General features: G+C 42.0%; 1 pseudogene; it reads right to left on the minus strand.

Annotated features, from left to right (window-relative positions):
• Positions 1–420: 420 nt before the first annotated feature.
• LOC145497458 (ATP-binding cassette sub-family C member 4-like) lies at positions 421–9485 on the minus strand (annotated as a pseudogene).
• Positions 9486–9494: the final 9 nt, after the last annotated feature.

The following is a 9494-nucleotide window of genomic DNA, read 5'->3' on the forward strand; positions in this document are numbered from 1 at the left end:
CGGTTGCCCGGAGACATTGCGCTTTGTTTTTGGGCAAGACGTGTCTCTCTCGACTTAGGTGTATAAATGTGTACCAGCGAACTTAATGCTGGGGGTAACCCTGCGATGGACTAGTATCCCATCCAGGGGGGAGTAGAAATACTCCTACTTAATTGCTTCGCACTACAGAAACCGGGAAAAGCTCCGGCCTGATGGGCCACCTGGCTCATATGCAAACTTTACTTTCACCTCACCCATCCCCCCTTCTACTAACTGCCTCTGGGTCTTCAAGGATGGTTACTAGAGGGACTAAACCCTTTCAAAATGTGACTGCACCCAGCAAAATCTTGGTGTCTTTTTCCAACTGACTGAGATTGAATTAGTTAGAAGTCAAGCCAAAATATTGTTTTGCGAATTAATTTTGTCAAGACCTGGGGCATTTCCAGGATCCTATCTGTTTACCCGTTAAGAAAGGTATTCATAGCTCAAAAGCGGAATTTAAGCATTTGCTCCTGGTGGAGAGTAAGGCAGGAGCACTAGCTTTTTTCTGGAATGACATGGCAAAATAGAGGGTTGTAAGTGACGGATTGAAACGGCGTCGCTGGCAATGTAACGTTTTTAGGCCTCATATTATTTACTGCGAAGGCAGGACTATATGGAGATCGCTACAGGTGACCATCACCATTGCAAATCTTCTTTTCTCGCATTCCACTTCAGAGTGCGTACAAACAAACAAAAAATTTCTACACAAACACACACACACGAGCACAAAAATAAACAAAACAAAACAAAACGAAAACATACTCGATCTCACCCGATAAGGTAAAGTCTGCCTACGGGCCAAGTGGCCCGTCAGGCCAGAGCTTATCCTTAGCATGAAGCGACTAGGAGTATTTCTACTCCCCTTTGGATGGGATGCTAGTCCATCGCAGGGTTACCTGCATTAAGTTCGCCGGTACCCATTTGTACGAATAGGTGGAGAGAGGCACCGTGAGAGTAAAGATTCTTGCCCAAGAACAAACAAAATGTCCCCGGGCAGGGCTCGAACCCGGACCGCTCGCTCCGAAGACGAGCACACTAACCATGAGGCCTCCCACTGATCTCACCCTATACTCTAACAAATTTGTACTGAAGCAGAAAGGCCATGAGATTGCTGTGGTTACAAGTTTTATTTTTAATTTGTTAAACTAAATTTCTACCGCCTCATAAGACTCTTATAATATGAACCAAAGTTTCCCTTAGAAATCAAACTAAATTTCTCCCTTATAAATTAAACTTCTATTATATTGTATTGTATATTTTGAGATTAATCAAGTCAAAACTGAGGGGCAAACAATTTAAAAAGTTACAGAAGTGAAATAAAAATTCTGGCTTAGCTTACCCTTATTAGCTTAAGCGTGCATTGCATAATCTGGCTCTGGTTAACTAGTTTGTTCTTTATTTGCTGACTTTCCAAAATCTAGATCAGTCTTTAGTAGATCCTTCATGTAATGTATGCTTGTCGCAAGCTAGAACTTCACTCGAACCTACCTAAACGACAACCTCTCCCAAACAACAGCGGCCATGTTTGATGCTGACAGCTAGTTTAATATATTGAATCATTTTTTGACCTAAGAAACCCATTTAGTGGGTAAGTCCGATCACTAGTTGAACCTATACGTACAACTTTAGCTTTTATGACGAAAAATTTCGTTCAAGATTACATTAAAACCCTCAATTGCGCGCTGCCCAGTGCTAGCTATACTACATCTAAAAACCGAAAAAAGGGATCATAAAAAAAAAATTAGGATCATAGTAGTAAATTTAAATGCTTCCCATCCCTACTTTCCTCCAAGCAAGCAAAACGCAAAAACGCATCCCTAGTAAAAATCTATTAGTCTTAAGGTGGCTCAAAAGAGTTTCCAGCACTCAGATTTTGATGGGTCAGTATAACCACCCTTTATCACTTGATGCTACAATCAAGGTACCAAAAAAAAACTGCCCAATCATTGGTGAACACGTTGTTATATCATTTTTGTGACACAATATGTTACCATAGCAACAGTATGACCTGCTAAGAACATCCTTAATTACAGCTTTGGGGACTTATAACTCAAAAACCGCACGTTGAAATTTTTTACATTATCAAATTTTAATAAGCATGATAGCACGCAACTTTGGGCAAAGTATGAAAAAAAATCTGTAAATAGGGTTCAGAGCTTTGAACGCTATGTACACATTTTTTTAAACGTTGCCAAAAGTGGTGTCTTATCCTGCTTGTCAAAATTTAATGCCGTTTTTGAATTATAAGCCCCTAAAGCTGTAATTAAGGGTGTTTTAAGCAGGTCATACTGTTGCTATGGTAACCTATTTGGGCAAATGTTTGATACCATGATTGTAGCATCAAAGTGATGAAGAGTGGTTATAATGACCCATCACAATCTAAGAGCTGGAAACTGTTTTGAGACACCTTAATGGAGGCGTTTTAACAGTCATCTAGGATAAGCAATTTCAAGCTGGTTTCATGACCGAAAAAGCTGAAACTGTCTGTAACTCAGGTATTTGCACCTCGAGCCATTTTACTTAAGGCACTTCCCTCCCTATTCATTAGTGTACCAAACCTGCCAAATTCTTCAACCTGGCCATTTTGTAAAACCACTATCATGTCACAGTCTCTAATGGTGTTCAAACGGTGAGCTATAGCTTAGTAATAACTGTGGAGTCCTCCAGTTTCTCACGCACTACATTCCAAATTGTTTGCTCCGTGTCTGGATCCACGTGTGCAGTGGGCTCATCTAAGATGACGATCCTGTTTTGTTGCAACAGCACACGAGCCAAACAGATGAGCTGCCGTTTTCCCACACTGCCATTTGCGCCATGTTCCAACAATTCGTGATCAAGCTGTCCCCCGAGACTTCCCACCAACTCTTTCAGCTGCACATCCTCCAAAGCTCGCCAGAGATCTGCTTCATCAAATTGTCCTAGAACATCGAGGTTTCTTCTTAGCAATCCACTGAAATGGACAGAACTTTGGCCGAGAACGGATATGTACCGCCGAGCCTCTTGCAAGTTGAGATCCCTTATATGAATCTTATCGATAATGATGTCTCCATGGGCATCTGGCATGCGCATAAGAGCTGCTACAAAGGACGACTTCCCAACTCCCGTGCGGCCTGCAACGCCAGTCTTTGCTCCTCCTTTGATGTTAAGATTGATTTTCTTCAGCACTTGAGGTCCTCCCGGATAGTAGGTCATTGATACGTCTCGGAGAGTGATATTTCCTTCGCTAGGCCAGTGTTCAGGGGGAAGTTGCGACACGTGGTATCCAGGCTCAGAGTCCAGCTTGGTGTACGTCATAACTCTTTCAACGGACGTCATGTAATTCTCGACATCTGATGTTTTCCTTACCGTGTATTGGGTCAGTTCCATAGTCTGAATGACGTAAACAAGAGCAAGTCCGGCAAAAGCTGGTTGAAGAGAAAACAAAGCGTTTGTTTCTTTGTTAATGTACCGTTTCAGAAAGCTTTTTGCGTAAACTAACTGCAGAAAGTCGCTGTTTCAAATCAGATTTCTAACTCAGAGATCTACAAGAACTCATTGATGCCGGTACAAGACTGAAATAAAACTCAAGTACAAATCTTTACTCATGCAGTCATCGTAAAGGGGCACTTAATGTTATCGGAGCTGAGTAACTTTGCGTCTGGATAATCTTAACATTAGATTAAAAGTTCAAATGAATGAAGCGGATAAATATAAAATGTTAACAAGTATCGGACTCTGAACCAGCAGTGTCAAACGAAGCCCGGAAGAAGCTCCACGCACGGTCATCAAGGGAGGGGGCGTGAAGGATAGGGGCGGGGGGGGGGAGGGAGGTTATCCTTGTCATGGTATTAAGACTACTGGCCTTAGGCAACATTGTCTTGATAGTAGCAGACACTACGATTAGTAAAGCGTCGTTCCGGGTGCCAGAGAAACAGAATTATTTATCTATGATTGGATACCTACCAGTATCTTGAGATATTAAAACTGCCGCTATAGCCACTAAGCCGATTAATGGGGACGCGAGGAGATCCACGTGCACACCCAGCCATCTTCCACTTGCCATCACCATGATATAAGACTGATTGTAAACATCCAGATATCTACAGGGAGGAACAGTTAGAAATTAAAACCATAATATCTAATATCGGGGATCGGAGGAGCTTCAGGGAAAAAAAAACGAGCCTGGTTCTCAGAACTCATCTGGGTCCATTAAGCCACGAAGCAACAGGCACAATCAATTACCGCGGTAAAGATAGAGGGGTAGCATCTGAGGTTCCCAGCCAACAAAAAATCGGCTGCGGGACAGATATTTCAAAGAACAATTCCGTTGTGACTCCTGGAGTCAGGAGAAATACCGTGCTCAGTAGTTTTCTAGCAAAAGGCGACTAGGAACCATAGATGAGCTGATACTGGCCCAATTTCCCCCTTTCCTTTACCAGCGTTTTGGCAGGTTTTGACAACAATTCGACTGTACGCAATTATTTACACTCTTAAATAAAGAAAGGTGCGAAGAGGATTACCAGATTAAAATAAACTTAATATTACCGAATTGATTATCACGATTATACCTGTGAAACTGATCCACAAAAGCTCTTTGTCTTCCTCTTGTCCGAATCGTGTCCAGTCCATTCAGGGTCTCAGAAAAGTGAGAGAACACTGGACTTCGACAGGTCGACTCCATCCTTTTCAGCTCTCTGGACGTCGTCAAGTAATACTTTGAGATGTACGTTACCAACACTGCCAGAGGAACCACAACAAACAGTGTCCAAGGATTTGTGAAAATGGGTACAAGAATGGATGTGAAAATCAGAGGAACTAACTGAAGTGACCTCAAGAACGTGTTGGGTAGCACCTCATCCATGCAGCCTACGTCTTTTGAGAAGCGATTCATGATTCTTCCCACAGGATTAGAATCAAAGAAATGAACCGGAGCTTGTAGAACGGCCACAACCATTTTATCATGAAGTCTTTCAGAACATCTCAGAGAAGCCAAAAGAAATCCACGAGCTCGCACGAAAGCAAGCACAAAAGATGCACCAACGAGATAACCATAGATTGTTAGATTTCTTCGGTCTTTCTGATCATTCGGGAGTTGCCTCGTAAATATCGAAACTCACACGTCAGGAGAAACTATCATTGCTGAGGAAAAACGAGACAAGGTCGTTTAGTAGAGAGATGGTTGTTGTAATCAGACATCCATCAGTTAAGAGTACGTACAGGCGGTGCACGGTTTTGATGAAAAGACTCGTGGCCGTTGTAAGGAGATCATACCGTAAATTTTAAAGACCTGTTTGAACTCAATATACCGAAATAGTGTAATTTTCATAAGCTAATGTAGACCCATTGACTGAAAAGGTCCTTTGGGTCGACTAAAATAATTCCTCGATACGCCTAGTTTGGTCCAAATTGTACAATAATAGCTGAACAAAATAGGCTGGCCTTTATGTTTCTGACAAAACGTTACAAGGGCGTAGCTAGGAGGGTTGGTCCTGGGATGCCCGTAACCCCCCTTTTGTAGGCCTTTTTTAAGCAAACAACCTACACCAGGTGGCGAAAACGGTGGAGGTCAACATGGCAATCTGGTAAGTACCCTCACTTTGACAAAGTGTGACCCTCCCCCCCACCCCTTTGAAAAATTCCTGGCTACGCCCCTGAGTTATGAAGACTTAGTATACTTTTTAATGCCACTTATAGGCCTTTAATATTCCTAAGGTGCTCCATTTCAGGTTATTCGTAGATGACTTCAGGAAGGTCTAGAGAGAGCCAATCTTGCGATGTGTATTTTTCTCACGCGGGTAACAGAAGATACTAACCACGAATTTTATTTCTCGAGGAAAGATTACCTTCCGAAGAACTGGCTGCCATGTCTAAAACTAAATCGAGAGGGATTACCTTGGAAAAAAAGGCCTTTAAAGGGATTAACCCTCTTATTCTTCATCCTCTCTTGACCTGGTAATGGAATGCAAAGAATTGGTTCTTGAAGTTCTTATTTTGTTTCGGTCAAGGGTCATCACTTTATTTTAATCACCGCAAATTAACCTGAGAAATCAAAGAAATGCAACCACATTTCACGCCACGTTTTTGCTCCTTAAAATGATTTAGGGACCGGAATTGTATTGTTCCTTCACAAGAAACCTTGCTAAACAACTGTGGAACACTTGTCTTTGACAAGTGACAAAAATGTACCGTTTCAGGGTGGACTTATTGAGACTTAAGTAACAAGGCATAAACAAACTATTCCCAAGATTGCCAATGGATGTAGCCCGCTTCTTAAGTAGTCCCAGTAAAGCTTAGATGACACCACTCCAATTGTGCGATCTTCGTCCGATATTTCAAGGTCCTTGGCTTCACTGGCCAAAGGAACCATTCTACCACCGTTCTCAGAGATTTTCCGTTCTTCTTCGTCTTCCTCCTCTACGCTGTTCTTCGACTCGTTTTCCTGCATCACTTTCTTATACAGTGGATCAGCAGTTGTACTGAGAATACCGTTGCTTTGTAGCTCAGTAAAACTTCCTTTCCCCAGTACGTAACCTTTGTACAGGACAATCACTTCGTCGGCTTCTTTCATTTGCTGTTCCTGATGGGAGGTTAATACTCGAGTTTTATCGCCCAGTAGCTCTTTGATGCACCTTTCAAAGATGTGTTTTCCAACTTTTACGTCCACAGCATTCAGAGGGTCGTCCAACAGGTGAATGCCTCCATCAGCGTAGACTTCGCGTGCTAAGTTGACTCTCGCCTGATGACCTCCACTCAAACACGGAAAACTGCACCGCGCTCTCCACCAATAGTTTGGTCGCCGCCGGGAAACTGTTTGATGTCTTCGTTGAGGGCGCATGCTTTGATTGTTCTGGCGTACTTGTGTTCATCGTATGGAGGACCAAACAAAATGTTCTCTCGTATAGTTCCGGAGAAGATCCAAGCTACTTGAGGCACGTAAACAAGAGAGCCTCGACGGCTAATTGCTCCGCTTGTATCCGAGACCTCGCCAGTGATTGCTGAGAGAAGAGTAGATTTTTCTCTGCCCACTGGTCCAGTGATGACGGTCAAACTTGTTGGTGATGCAGTAAATTGGATATCGTTCAGGATAAATTCGTCATCTCGATTAGTTTGCTTATACGTCAAATTGGATACACACAAAGCGAATGACTCGTCAATATCTTCCACCTCATTGTGATCAGCACCGTTTTCCTCAATATTCAGTTTTCTTTCTTCACTATTTGATTTGGTTAAGGTACTGTTGAAAACCCTAACAGCCGATGAAAAATTAACTATTGCAATTGTACATAAATAAAACTGAATCAACAAGTATTCTAAGCTTCGCCTATGATAATACAACCATAGAAGCGTTTTCCTGCTAAAATTAAAGTGCGGAAAGGTTATGGTAATCACTTAATGATCATCAATCCAATTTCTGCAATGACCCAAGTCGTTGATCGGGATTCTGTTATGTCACTCTCGACCAGTCCCGTGAGTAATGTCGAAACAAAAGATCATAATGGCTCTGATGTGGACATAGTTAATAGAGGGCTATGCTCAATTTTTCCTCGCGGTTTATTTACGTTCTCGCTAGACGGACTTTCTAACAAGCTAGAATTTACTAATCAGTTTGCTATCAGAACTCTAATGAATCTGCCCTAGTCAACTCCATATGGGGATCTACTTAATATAGTAAACATCAAGTCCCTGCAGCATCGCAGATACATGCAAGCCCTTATCCTTCTTTATAAATCTTTATTTATTACGGGGCCAAACTACATCTAGACTACGAGTAGTCCCTCTTTCGCTTAGTCCGTCGTGCGTGACGCGAAAGAAATTCGCGAGAAAAAAATGGCCGCGCGAAATCCTGGGGGCTAGGAGCGCGCGAAAGGAGGGACTACCGCCTAAGCCCAAGAGTTTGCCCTTTCACGGCCGAGTGATTTTTCGGTGTAGGATTTCTCATCTTGACGTCCTCTTTATATCGCCTGTTATCAATAGCCCCAGGAGATCTGAAAAAAATTGCTCTACTCTACTCTTCAAGTAGCCAGGCAAAAACATATGCCGTGAGAAGTATATCTTCGTTCAGTGTTCGTTCAGCGAAACTGCCAAAGAAGTTTTAAAAAGAAGACGGCGAAAGAGGCCTCTTGTAACGATTTTCACTGCGTCTAAAAGTTATTGCGAAAATTTCAACAGAGTTTCAACCGAGAATTTACATTATACATTATACATTATACATAGGAGATCATCCAACTGCGGTGAAATGTTTGTCGATAGCAGCGGAAAATTTCAGGTGAATGTCCGGTTTCAAGTGAGAGGCCGGGTCAATCTTTCAAATGGACGGCAGAAAAAGGCCAAGCTCAGTGAATTTATAGTCGCTGACTTTAATAGACGATGCTGTTGAACGGCAAAATCACTAACACGCTCCCAGTCGGGTTGGAGGCAGAAAGCTCTGCCAAACAAAACACTGGATAAATTTAAATCTTTCCACAGCCTGTTGGCAGATTCGTAAGAACATCACGGCTTGCGAAGCTCGATTCCAACGCTTCGATTTGCTCCGGTTCCAAAACATTCCTGCAAGACGTCACAGGTATCTCGAATGTTGACAACACGTTGTCAACGCTCCTAACATAAGCCAATCATATTTTTGCGTTGTGAGAGCAACGCATAATTCAAACTCTTGGGCTTAGACGGTAGTCCCTCCTTTCGCGCGCTCCTCGCCTCCAGGATTTCGCGCTGCCATTTTTTTCTCGCGGTTTTCTTTCGCGTCACGCACGACGGGCTAAGCGAGAGGGACTACTCGTAGTCTAAACTACATCAAGGAATTGTTCTCCTTGCGTTCTAGCAATTATGACCTAAGAGGCTATTGTAAGCTTAATCAGCCTACCTTTAAATCAAAGTATTTGCATAAATCTTATCATTACATAACTTCACGTTTATGGAACAACCTACCTGACAATATAAGAGGAGCGTCCTCTCTTAGAATTTTTAATAATTTACTGAACAATGACGGTTAGCCTGACTACCGAGGCCAATTGTTGCTGTAATCTTTGTATCGATTAGTTTATGTATTTAAATTTTTATAGTCTAGTTTTTAAATTTTATAGTCTAGTTTTTAAATTTTAAATTTTATAATCTAGTTTTTGTACTTTTATTGAATAGATAATATATTTAAATTTTACATTTTAATTTTAGCATACACGTTCACATTTAAACGAGCCCCAGGTTCACTGGTGAAATGTGTCTAAATAAAGCACTTACACACTTACTTACTAAGCGAGAGAGGGACTACTCGTAGTCTGGCCGGGCGCCATCTGACTGTTCAATTCGAATGATCAGCACATCACAAACCCCTATTAAAATCCCAGAATAAATGGGAAACTAGGCGAGAAAATTATTTCTTGTCCTTGAAATCAGAGACTCTTCTAACCAAATAATAACGTCCCACAGTTAGCTGATTGAGACTGTTGAGGCTTCTAACCAGCTGAACTAGCCATGTAATAATTGTCCATTTTATATAC

This window comes from Orbicella franksi, chromosome 9 (genome assembly GCF_964199315.1).
Source record: "Orbicella franksi chromosome 9, jaOrbFran1.1, whole genome shotgun sequence".
Classification (NCBI taxonomy): domain Eukaryota; kingdom Metazoa; phylum Cnidaria; class Anthozoa; order Scleractinia; family Merulinidae; genus Orbicella; species Orbicella franksi.